We start from the raw sequence: 14,095 nt of genomic DNA, 5'->3' as shown, positions 1-14,095 counted from the left end.
TGGATTGTACCAAGTTCCAAATCACATTTAGCACAGAGCAAGACTCTAGGGTGTCTTACAGAAACATTAATAGCAATAAACTCATAATTTGTTCACATTATTTATATCTTGTTATGAAAATAGGCTTGTTAGATTTTATTAAAGCTTTGGAAATGTCTCTAAATTCTAGATAGGTATACATATATGCATAATACATACACATATGCATGCACACATACATACATACATACATACATATATGCATACATGCATATGATAACTTACTGTGTCCTTTCTGCTGTCAACCTTTTCCTACATTTGTTGTGGGCTAAGTACATTAAGAAGCTCGGCCTCCCAAGAAAGGGACTGTGGAAAGGCAAATACTATGGTCCAGGTAGGTGAGCATGACTATCAGCTCTCAGGAAACACCCTCAGGAGAAACCTTTTCAGGACACTTCACTGGCTGAGGACATTATTACCTTATGTACACAGCACGCAGAAAAAGTATTTAGAAAAGTCAAGTAAAATGGCACCAACAATCAAATTCATGTTGCGGAAGCTAGACCTTGAACACTGTGTATAATGTCCTTCAGAACCAGAAGGTGCCTACGCTCATTCCACATGTGCTTGCATGACCAGGCACCTTCACAGGTAACAGGTGTGAGGCACACTGAATGAATAATCTACTTATAGCAGACAGAGAGTCTGCTTTAAATCCTTCTACACTGCTTTGGTTCTTACTAGGTGTGAGAGCCTTGCCCATCCTCAACTCCTTCATTCTTAGCCTCCTGTTGAAAACAATATGCTTTAAGTAAACACTTAGGACTCAGCTCTTAGAAATCTTTAATTAAAACTTAGAGACACCAGGAAGCTAATGAACAAACAACAAAAAAAAGAGAAGTGTGTCTCAAATGATGAAATTAGAAGGAGACAAATTTTAGTAGGCTTCTCAGGTTATCATAGACTTTCCTTTTAAACAATGTTTTAGACTGAAATAGAATTACATCATTTCCAGTCCCTTCATATTCTCCCAGCGAGCCTTTCCCCAAACTCTTCACGTGCTCCCCACACTCTCAAATTGCTAACCTCTTTTTCTTTTATTGTTATTATTGTTACACAGACAGACACATACATACACAAATACACACAGACAGGCAGACAGACAAACACACACACATACACATACACACACCTTCTGCTGAGGCTGTTTTTGCTGTTTGTTTGTATATGGTTTCAGGGCTGATCTTTCCATATCAGACAACCAATAAGGAGCTTCTTTGGAGAGGCTAACTTTCTTTTTTTCCAGTAGTCATTAGCTGCCTGTAGTTGTTTGCCTAGGGTTCTTCTCCTAGATGTTTCTAGGAATGACTGTTTCACAGCAGCAGTCTTTCTGGTATTCTACAGAAAAATAATATTTCATTTTTAAATGTTTAAGGCTTTTTAATTATAAGAAAGAAAGAGAGAGAGAGAGAGAGAGAGAGAGAGAGAGAAGGAATTCTGTGAATGTACTAAGTCATGAAAGGACATCAGGTCAGGAAGTCAAGATAGGAACCCAGAGACAGGAACAAAACAGATGCTTCACTCTTAATGGCACTGACTTCTGTTTTTTTTTTATTATTATTAAATTACTAACAGATTCCTAAGAGTCTCTCAGTTCACACTTTTTCAAGTTTATTAAACGTTTCTTACAGGAGGAACTTTATCATACATTTGCCTTTTCAGGGTCTGCTCAGTCTGCTCTACTATTACACATGTTTCTGAAATACCAATTAACCCACAGCTTCCTCACTGTATCGTGTGACTGACCACCTAACCACCATCTCTCTCAATGAGCTCTGTTTGAATCTGCTCTGACTCTGTGTTTACAAGATAGCATACCTACAAAATTACTTCTCTGTTGCTGTGACAAAACACCATACCAAAGACACCTGTAACATAAAGCATTTAATTGCTCTTATGGTTTCAGAGAATTGGAGTCCATGATGTTTGATCATAGGCATGATGGCTGGAACAGCTGACTGTTAGCATCTGGATGTGGAAGAGGCAGAAAGAGCACACTGAGAATCAGAGAGTATTTCAAACTACGAAATCCACCCCCAATGGCATACCCCTTATAAGGATAGAGCACATCTTCTAATCTTTCTGAAACAGTTCCACCATATAGGGACAGAGTCTATGAGGGCCATCCTCATTCAAACCACATCCTCATTCAAATCACAATATCTGCCTCAGAGGACAAAAAGGGTTAGGGGACTGTTCCTGATCTTTTATTGAAAAAATCTCACTTTTATTCTACCCATATTCTGACAGTTTGTGTTAAGTTGAATTCAAAAGAAACAAACTAATTTGGGGGGAATATATGATATATGTTAGCATTTAAGCTATACAGCGACTACTACTCATGATAGTGATGTGGCCCTACAAAAGGAGACAACAAAAAAGTTAGAGCAAAAAAGATATTAAAAACTTGCTATTTGTTGCCATTCCAGACCAGGAGGCTGAGAAAACAGGTGTAATTATTATAGAGATGAACCGTATGAAAGAGAAACCCCACGTTCTACATTAACACAATAAGGAAAACATCCTAAATGTTAGATCCCACCCATGAAAGGCTCCAACATTAAAATCTGAATAAATATGAAAGCAACCTAAATTGAAAATGCAGCTGAAGAGGTTTTCTGCTTAAAAACAACTGCTTATAAAGCTGTTTATGTAGAAAGAATCTCTTATATACAACACATGTCAATAACAAAGCTGAGAGCCAATGAGCTGAGGCAGGAAATAGGAGGTGGAGCACTGGCAGAAAGAGAGAGGATTCTGGGAAATAGTGAAAGAATAAAAGGAGAAAACATTGTTAGTGATGCTAAAGAAACACTGAGAGAGATTCAAGGGAGCTGCAGGGAGAGATGCTGAGGAAAACGTTGAGGAAGATGCAGGTCAGGACTGAAGGAAAGGTAGCTAACCATGTGGACGACAGAATAGTTTGAATGTGTTAAATAAGTTATGAGCTAGTCGGGAATGAGCCAAAGCTATAGCCTAGGCACTTACAAACAAATAATTAGTCTCAGAGTCATCATTCTAAGACCAGGGCTGGGATGGAAAAAGTGATTTATTTTTCACATGTTTACTTCTACTCACCTATCAAGGCATGCAGCAACCATTTCAGCTGTGATAGAAGATAGAAGAGGCCAGACTACATTTCTAGCTGGTAGCAGAATTGGACAGTCTCATCTACATGGTACAGAAAACAGACACATGAACAATATGAGTATAGGGGCATAAGTTGCAGGTGAAGATTTATGTCAAGGTTTCAGAAATCTACTGAGGCTGGCCAATATAAACCAGATTCAAATGTTTTACAAGAAATCCTGAGAGGTTAACAGATGAGGCTGTGAAGGGAAGCCTAAGATCTTTTCAGACACCAGAAGGTTGGAGATTGGAAGATCATTAGACAGGCACCAAGGAAAACAGCAGACAGAGTGGAGCTAGCCTAAGAACAAGGCTGCCTGTGTTTTAAGCATCGTGATGACGGGATGAGGTTACTTTACTCCAACCCTTTGGAGCCCAGATGATTTTATTATGAGCTCTAGATGTCTGATATGGTGCTACAGGATTTGATATTTTCATTTTGAGCTTATGTTCTGTTTTGATAGAATCGTTTCTTGTCATTTCTCCTTTTTGGAATGGAATGTTAATGATAAGCCATTGAATATTTAACATATGTAACTATTATATGAGGGACCCCAGTAAATAGAATAACTTGAACCTCAGAAGGGACTTTGAGCTTTTGAACAGTGTTGATGTTGTTTAAGACCAGGGATGTTTGAAGTTGTAATGAATGAGTTTTGCATGATGAAATAAAATATAAGCCTATGGCAGCCAGAGAAGCAATGTTACGATGCAAACATGATATGTTTGGGTGGATTTTGATAGTTATCATAATTATTAGCTTGATAGGACTTAAGTCTAAAAAACAAAATTCTGGGAAAGTTTATGAGGGCATTTCCAGGAAGAAAAGGAAAAGGCGAACTGGAAACCAACATTCATCTCTTTTTGCACATCCTGATGCTGGATTTAAAATGACCAGCCACACTAGAGCAGATCTTACTGCCATTCTTTCTCAGCCATGATGCAATGAAATTGTGAGCTCAAATTAGCCTCCCTTCATTAAGTTGTTTTTGCTAAGTATTTGGTCACAACAATGAGAGAAAGAGCATAGGAACTAATAATTAGACTTTATTCTTTGATAAATTAATTATCTTGCAACATTTTTAAATATAAATCTTACTATAACTCTGCATGAACTTTGATCTGTTGGTGTTTTAAACATTTGGAAAATGATTAATTCAAAAATTTTGTATATTAAGTTTTTCCATTTTAATATATTACAAATACTGTGATGATCAGTAAGCCAAGGAAAGACATTGTCCCTCCATATCATCCTATGTTCAACAAAAGTCATCACTTTACACACAATATTATTTATTAAATGAAAATCTAGTAATGGTCTCAACTATCATGAGATACACATTAGTTTTCATCTAAGAAATATATATATATATATATATATATATATATATCTTTTAAATGAAATTTACCTATATCATTAGTGCAAATATTGACATAACAATAGAATATTTCTGATTTTGACTTGAATTTACCTCAAGTCAAAGACTTTTACCTCCAATAAAAGAAGTGAATAAAAGGAAAACATTACCAGCATTTTGACTATTTCCTTTTCCAGAATAAGAGAAAATAAGAGGGAAATAGAATAACTGATGGTTGTTCAGAAAAGATGGAAACACCAAGTCTGGCCAGACTTGGTCAGAGAAGCCTATAGTCTAAGCTACTTAGAGGCTGAGACAGAACAATCCTAAGTTCCATGTCTGAGCTCATTAATAAGAAGTTGTCTCAAAAGTTTTGTTCTGTCTTACTTTTTTTAAGATTGAGAATGTGGGTACCAGAAGTTATAATTCAGTAGAGAATTCCTTTTTTGCACTGAAAAAAAAATTTCCAAGGCTGTGTTGGATGGAAGTATCATGCTCCTATAAGAATAATATGGGTTTTTGCACAGTTACCAGCTCTACAGAACTAAAAGGTGACCTGTAGAGGCAGACTGAATATATAATATGATTCCCATGAGGGAAAAAGAGAGAAAATGTTTGTATCTGTTTTGGAAAAACATCTTGCAGGCATGTCTTGACCTATAGAGTAAAATGTGCCTAACATGTTCTAAAGGAAAGAGCACAGTGAAGGTGTATCATAGGTCCAGGAAGTAGTGCTTTTCAACAGCGTAATAGGCAGCCTGTTTTCCTGCCGGAAGAGATGATTTAGACACCTTTCTGTGAAGCAGGTTACACATCTAAGGGTAAGAACCAAGCAAATTCTCCAGTGCTGAGCTGCATTTTTTGAAACATTTTTATGTGTCTGAGTTCATCTTTTGATGGCCTCTTGAGATTGCTACTGAGGGATGGTAATGTGGGTATCATTAGTGTTTACATGCCAACTTGGTCATATTTTTATTATTTAAATTTAGTTCTAGGCAATGACTTTTTGATTGTTGTCTGAAGTCTTTATTTTTATGCTATGTTGCTTAAGAAAAATGTCAACATTGCAATTTTTAGAAAGAGTACCAGAAGCTGAGAATATCTGAGAGAGCAAAGCTGAGCATTATTTCAGAAAACGCAATACTAAAAGTATTTTTAAGACAATGTCAATACACATAGAGAAATTATATGAAATAATGAAGCATGCTTCACAGTTAAGTTGGCAACATCCAGCTTGCATTTTTAAGACACATTTCTGTATAATATCAATATATAAGATTCACATAGTGAAATATATTTCCTATTCATGATTGACCTACCCTTCTATCAAGATGCAACATTTTCTGCACAAAAACAACAATCTTTGGCAGTAACATGTGTTTGATGAGTTGATGATACCTTTAGTCATTTGAATGAACATTTACAAATATAAAATATTACATAGTTTACCATGTTCAACACCTTGCAAAGTGAAACACTGCTTTTCTAGATTCTTGGTTCTTAAAACATTATTCAGATTTCTAATTGGCAAAGAGTATGAAGAATAAGAAAAAGCTTTGACTAATTTCTATTATATTGGATATGAAACAATAGTTGAGTATATTTTGCTAGCTAACTGGGGGAATAAATTGGGTGTCAGATGGCATTCAATGTCAGCAAGATGGGCAACATCTGCAAAGAACACATTTCACTCTTAAGAAAACATCCCCTGTAGGAGAAACCTCCTATGTCCATTAGCAGTGAATTATTTACTATTTGCTGAGGAAAAACCTCACATTCTATTTCTCACACAAATTCATTCTGAAATACTTCTCATGCTTAGGTTGACTTCTTTCCAGTTTACATGTTTTTTTTTTTTTTTTTTAAGAACTCCATGCCAATTAAGTTGAGAATATATTTTCTGATTCAACAAGAGGAAAGAGCCAAGCAACTCCGTCCCACACTTGAAATTTCCAAAAAGCTTCATTAATAAACCATAAGCCCATCAACAGTTCTTTCATCCAGGTTTAGCAATGGTATCCTTTGTATTTTTACAGGGCTTTCCTACTTGTGATTAAGGATGTGCTTATCATTACTGGTTTGGCTTTACAGTAGTTTGAATTGTCTAATAAAGCACTTTTGTTTCTGAATGCCAAAACCATGTCAATTTGTTAGCCTCAAAGAAGGTCCCCAGAGAACTTCATGAAGATCTGCTCAACAATGGATGTGCTCTCAGTTTCTTGTGAAGTAAGCCACAGACTTCTAGTAAATACATTTTGGGCAATGTACACAAAAAGATATGATTGAAATAAATAAAACCCTGGTATTAATATGAAGACATTTATGATTTGTACTCAGAAAGAAACCTCTCAGACTCATGGTCTGACTTTCTTCATGCACCAAGGGAGTGGGCTTCTGGGCCTCCCTACCAGCTTGCTGACCTACAAGACCGAAAGGGTACAGGGAATGGTGACACTCATTTGAAGTCAGTGCTATAATACTTTTGGTTGTGAGCCTAGCCTTTAACAGCTGAGCCATCTCTCCACCCTAGATTAACTACAGTTGGATACGAATGGTATGTTTCCACTTCAAGTTCCCTGGTACCACATTTCCTCCTGACAGTTGACATGACAGTGGCTGACACAATTTATATTCATCTAAGGAATACTACAAGTGAGGCTTGGTGCTGGAATTTCCAACCCCAATGAGCCCATATGAAAAACATACAATCCACTTATTATAATTATAAGCTATATGCCTAAATTGGATCTAATACTATAGTAACTTATTCCCCAGCTATAAGACACCTTGTTACTTTCTGTTCTCCTGGCCACGTGGTTTTGGTCCATTGTGGCTTCCTCTTTTTTCTCAATCCTCTTTCCTTCCCCTCTCATCCTCTTCCCTCCCTACCTGCCCCACTCTCAAACCTACTGTCTCACATTTTCCCTCCACTGCCCAATCACAGGCTCTAGCCTTTATTGGCAGTTAAAATGGGAGAAGATTCATATAAGATCACCTGCTTATCGGGGCAGGGGGCAACCCCTCTTTAGAAAGCAGAACTGACATCAGAATACAAATACCATCAGGCTAACACACAAACAAAGCTTCAAAATGTAACTCACAGACCCTCTGCCATAGGCATCCATCTTTAGCCATCCTGGTATGAAACTTTATGTGACTGACCTCTAGGAACATTCTATTATCCTTTATGCTGATATATACGGTATGATGGTTAACACTGATTGTCAGTTTGACAGGGTCTCCAATTAATTACCTAAGAGTCAAGTCTGTGAGGAGTTATCTTAGGTTGAGATCTGAAGATGAGCCTGAATGTGGGTGTAGCTCCATTCCTTGTGCTGTTCTTACACTTCATTAAAAAAAAAAGCCATCTGAACATGAGTATATGTTTGTCTCTCTCTGCTTCACAATTGTGAGTACAATGGACCAGCTGCCCCAAGCTCATGCCACCATGACCTCTGTACCACAATGTACTACACCTTCAAACTGTGAGTCAAAATACATCCTTCCTTTTATACCTTGGTTTTTATCAATTATTTTGTTGCAGTAATGATGCAAGTAATTAAAGTACCTGGTATCCTAATAGGACTAGACATACTGTGCCATGAACATGTGGTGGGGCTGTGGAATCATCACATAAAAATATTAGTATATAATTAGATTTTTCTGTCAAAAGTTTCCAGACTGGAGAGATGACTCAACAGTTAAGAGCCACTCACTTCTCTTCCAGAGAACATGGCTTTAGTTCTCAGCACCCATATGGCAACTCAAAACCATCTGTTCCTCGAGTTTCAGAGGTCTGATACCCTCTGCTGGAACCAGACACAAAAGTGATGCCATATTGACATGCAAACAAAACACCTATACATAGAAAATAAAATAGAAATAAAAATTAAAACTGGAGTTTCTTTCAGGAATATACAACATTCTATAAAATAAAAATATTGTCAAGTTCAGTAAAACTTTTAGAAAAATTCTTCAAAGGGAAATAAAAATGACTCTGTTTCCTTAGAGAAATGCACAACAGCATCAAGTAGAGATCTCTGTAAGCAGCCATGTTTTATACACCAGAACCACAAATGATTTTTAAAAAATGACTAGTTTTGACAAACTGTTCCAGAAGGTTGAATACTCTTGTGCTATTTTAGATCAAATGCTATAAAATAAAATTAGTTTTCTATGAATATATGATTACAGAGCATCTCATTGATGGGAAAACAAAATGTTCTGAGACACATCAGTCAGTTGATGAACGAGGCATGCCATTTATTTTGTTTTGGAGTGTTTGTGTTGTGTGCCATCATTTAATAAATTAACTTATAAGAATTTATTTTCTCCTAAGTTAATGTCCTCCTTTATATTAGATTTCAATGTATAATTTTGTAATCTTTTTCTTGAGAATACTTAAACTATTGTTTACATTTTCAGCTCTAAGCTTCATTCTCTAACTCTGGAATCTGTCCACCTTCTCTCCCTCCTCTTCTGGGTGTGCTTCCTTTTGGAGTTAATACAGCTGTGTGCTGAAAGGTCCCAGAAAAGAAACTTGGAGAAGGCAACCACCTGACCAAAGTGAAACACAGAACAGGGTGGGAGAAGGGTAGCAAATGGTGAAGACACAACAACAGTCACCAGTTCAGCCTCTCAACTGTCTGCCCCAACAGAAATGTTCTGACTGCCTCTGACCTTGCCTCTTCCAGAACTTCCTATCATCTTGCTTAAATTTCTACACAGTTCAATTTCTGGTCAAGTTCAGGGTGAGCACACCCATTTCATAAATATCTTTTGACAGAGCCTAAAGGAAAGTTCCAAGGAAAAGAACCAGGAGGCAGCTGGTGGATTGGCCTTTGCACTTCATCTTGAGGTGTCATGTGACTACATCAGACAGAACAGACTGTCTAAATCTCCCCTGAGTCATAATGACCCCTTAGTTACAAAGTAATGGTTGCATTATCTGAGCTCAAAAGAATTTAATTCCCCAAAAATGAGGCTATTAAACTCCAATTCCTCTTACTGAGCACATCAGAAACATCTTCCAATTGGTAAAAGTCTCTTCAGGACAAAGTAAACAGAAGTGGTTGTTCTGTTAATTTTATTGCTCTCCAGTGTGTTTAAAGAAGCCGAGAATATATGTTGGCCTAATTTACTTTTTATTCTTCATATTAAATGAATGCCAGAAAAAATTAGTGGAAAAAGATAATATATTTCTGCCAAAGAACCCACATTATCTGTGTTGAACTTACCACTTAAAATATCAGTGGCTCCAAACAACTTTGTGGAAAGAATTTATTGCAAAATAGCATTGGTTTCATGAGCTGAAATTAGAGTCTTCTCAAATACACACCATTGTTTCATGAATGAATATGACTAATACCATAAGTAAAATTCAAGATTCTGATGTTGTATTTAAAGGTACTATGTCCCTATTTTTAACATAAGAGTTTGAAAGATTTAAAAATGAGCAACAAAGGAAGAGTATGACCAATATTTTAGGTGTATTTTTAGATGGTGTCCCTCTATGTTGTCCAGGATAATGGTGGAATGCCTAAACTCCAATACTTCTCTTGCTTCAGCCTCCAAAGTAATAGTAACCACTGGCATTACCATTTGGATTTCAAAAGGATTTCAAGCACACACAATACTAAGATGTAGAATGGATGCAATCGTCATGTATTTAAATGTGTCTTGTATTTAGAAGTAACACCCACAATGTGCAAGACATCAGTTAGGATTTTATAAGATACGCCACTGTTAACTGTTTTATTTTAGAATCAGTAAAATTGAAATAATTCAGAATCCCTTAATCTCTGCAGGCTTCTAAACTATTCAGCAATCAACTTGCCCCACATCTCCAATAGTAAATATTTTCCCATATCTACTCTTGATCTTTAGGTTGAGAAAACATTAAGTTTGTGCTGTAGATGCATTGATTGATCCTGTTTTAAAAATCATATCTTCTTTTTAATTTGCTGAAGTGCTGCAGATGAAGTTAGTAGAGTATTCAGTCATCTTTCCCAGGGACTGTGAGTTGGTGGGCACACAAGTCCTATGGGACTTGACTAGAAACACCAGAGACTTGTGTGCTCTGCTTGTCAGCATCTGGAATGTCACCTCACTTTTAAAATTCAAGTTCTGCAAATTCCGTCCTCTAAGCATTTGCATCAGAATTTATTCTGGAACTTAGACAATTAAGAAAGGTAGAAAATAAATTCAAAAATGAGTAAAAAGAAATCTAAAGAAAACATGGCAGTATGAGTTATGTACCATTTGTTATGTACCCCAGAACCCCAAATAATTTAAATAAAAATATTAGAAGTGATGAATGAGCTCAGTACCATTACATGTGACAGTAACATTCAAAACTAAAGAATCTTATATGAATAAAAATAAAATGAATAATATGAAAGAGCTTTTGACCTACTCCAGTGTGGAACCTTGAAAGGCAATCTGGTTTCTGGTTTCTGGCAAGCTGGTAGCCCTGGTGACCCAAAGTAACCCTGAGGGATGGCAGGCACTTTGCCATACCTCCAGACTCCAGGTTCCTGACAGGAGACCACAGCCCTCCATAGATTTGTGTCTTTCAGTCTCATAGCCTCAAGACAGGTCTTCATATTAATGAGGTACCTAAAGGCCAGAAAGACTTAGCCAAACTTTCCTTCCCAGACTCTCCTCCTTGCAAAAGGTATTTAACCTTAGGCCCACCCTGAGAAAAGGGGGTACTTTCTGCCATGACAATAAACAGCTGAAAACCATGGACTGTTTCTCTTTCATCAGGATCCACCATGTGCAGCAATGGAGCAGGCCTTCACCTGCAGAGCCACCGTCTAATCTCCTGCAGAAGACCTTTCTCTGTTCCCAGCCATGGAGAACACCAACCCAACCCAGCTGCTAGTGACCAAGCCAAGCTAAACCAAACCACAATTACAAGACAAGGACTCTTGCTGAGGGGTGCAGCCGGAGCTTCTCTCCCTGTCTCCCCTTCAGCTGTGGACCAGTCCAGCTTGTGGGCCTCTTCCTTCATTCTCAGCTCTTCTGCGGCTTCCAGCAGCGCCTGGGTGCCCAAGAGCCTGAGAACCAGAAGGTCCCTGGTCTCCCAACAGGCCTGGGGACCAACCTCCCTCCCCCTCCCCAAGCTAGCAGTTCCCCTGGAACCTCAGACTGTCCTCTCCACCCCCTGGAGCGGTGTCTTCACAGTGGCTTCTCACAGCCCAACACCAGCCCAGCACTAGCATGGGGTGAGTGCAGTCAAACTTCTCATGTCCACATCCTGCCTCCATGAGCAGTGGCCCTAGCCCTGTGGCAAGGCAAACTCAGGACCCCTATTTAACACAACACTTCAGCTACCAAAAACTTAAGTTCTTATAATAAGATCCAAAAGTGTGAGATGTTTCCCACAATACCATCATTTTCTCAGGGGTGTTACAGACTTCACAGGCAACTCTCCTGGTTGCTACCTCTTGTTGGGATGGACCAGCTGGGCTAAACAAGAGCTGAGGAACAGAGGAACACGGCACGGAAGATAAGTAGGAGGGGAGCTCTAGCTGTCACAATCTTAAGTTCCCAAGCTTGTGTCACAGTTTTCCAGGTGACAATATTTTAACATGCTCACCACATAGGAGCTGAAAGAAGCCAGTTACAGCGAACACTCTAGAGGCAGACACCACCATGTCTTCTAAAAGACAAAATGTGAACGAGAGCCCCAAGAATACAGGAAGCTCATCACTAGTATTTAAAACACACAGAATAACTTTGTGGTTTTATTTTATCAAGAAATCAGTTTTCACAAAATAATGCTCCTCCCTTGGTAGAAAACTTACTACTCTTTTGCTAAACTTATTTTTCTGTGTTGATCGCATTTATAATCACTTCTAAATTATAGCATGTTTTGATCCTTTTCTTTAACACTTCAAAATGGATCCATAAAATACAAAATTCTATCTCACATACACAGATTCCCATAGGAATTTAAATTTTAATTCAGTGTAACAATTATAGCATATTCCTTTTGATCCCCTATCCTTTATCCTTAAGAAATATTTTCACCAGCTCCTCAATATGATTGAAAAAGAGCATTTTTAAACAACAACTGTGTCTGTTTTCATGGAATAGCAAGAAAGAAGATCTCACCAGTCATTTTGTTGATGTCAATGTTAAATGTCACCATGATATTTGATAACTGATTTGCAAACACTGAATGAGTTATCTTTATTCTCCTGGCCTCACATCCAGTTTCCTCTAATGGTCTAATTACTATCTTGTTAGAAAGACACAGGAATCAAGACTCCTGTCAAGGAAGCCACAATAAAGCTTCAAAATACAGATCAATGGTTATTTCACATTTTACATATGCATAAGAGTCACTACTTACCAGAGCCATTTGGAAAGAAAGAGTTGTTAGCCAAGCTTCAATTCACATCATGAACGCCACAAGAATTTTACAATATTATAAAGCTGTCCACCTCAATTGGAAACCATTTGTCATTAGATATTTTAAAAGTTCTATACCTAAAAATTTGTGATTTAAAAAGGACGAACTTAATTTGTGGATCTCAGGCTCCCTCTAGGATTATAAAAAAAAAAATCTTTCCTTGGGAAAAAATGTATGCCATATTTTATTAATCTAATATAATCTCAATTGAAAATGAAAGGCTCACAAAGTGGTTTATGGATCTCTAAAATTTGTACTTTGGGACCATTTTAACCCATTTAATATAAAGATCATTCTCCTTAATGGCCATAACTCTTTGAAAAGGAGAGTGCTAATCTGGTCCCTACACAAAATTATTTTATCCAAGTTTTTTGAAGGAGGAGAAAAAGAAAACAGTTGCTGAAATCTAGCTAGAAGTAGGCTACTGACCATCAGGGATGAAGTTTTCTGATACTTGTGTAGACAGCTGTCCTGCTTCCCCTAACAGGATTGAAGACAACAATGTTTTGCAAAATGTATTTTATAAAAGTAGTGTCCTAATATAGCTAGCAAATGTCAAAAAGACGTTTTGTTAAATAAAATGCAATAATTCGGCACAACAATGTTATTAAGAGACATGTAAAAAGGCAGGTGGAGCAGATTCTACCTTCAACAGGACAAACCTGCTTGTCTGCCCTCTCCCCACCCCACAACTTGCAGGTCTCCCAGAAAATCTGCAGTAACCAAGAATAAAGGTGAGACCACTGCCCAAATAACCATCCCAGATGGGAAACTCATGGGGCCCAGTGGACTTGGGACCCATCCTTTCTATGTGACCCCCATCTCCCTTCCTATCTGCACCTCCCCGAGGGGAAGATTAGCATGCCTGCTTCTACTCCACATCCCATAGCAAGCCTGTTTATCAAAATATCTGCCTTAACCAGAGACACAGGAGGACCACTCTAACAAGGGACAGAGAAGCCTTCCTCAAAGCAGGAACACAGGAACCACCCATCCCCAACCAGAGACAGCACTGACCCAGATCACAGAGCTCTATGCAGGGCAATTAACAACCGAGATAATCAGATGGCAAGAGGTAAGCTCAAGAACATAAGCAACAGAAGCTAATGTATTGTTCTCACCACCACAGCAAGCCCTGGATAGCCTT

This window comes from Arvicanthis niloticus, chromosome 21 (genome assembly GCF_011762505.2).
Source record: "Arvicanthis niloticus isolate mArvNil1 chromosome 21, mArvNil1.pat.X, whole genome shotgun sequence".
Lineage (NCBI taxonomy): Eukaryota > Metazoa > Chordata > Mammalia > Rodentia > Muridae > Arvicanthis > Arvicanthis niloticus.
The sequence above is the reverse complement of the archived record's forward strand: the minus strand, read 5'-3'. Positions refer to the sequence as shown.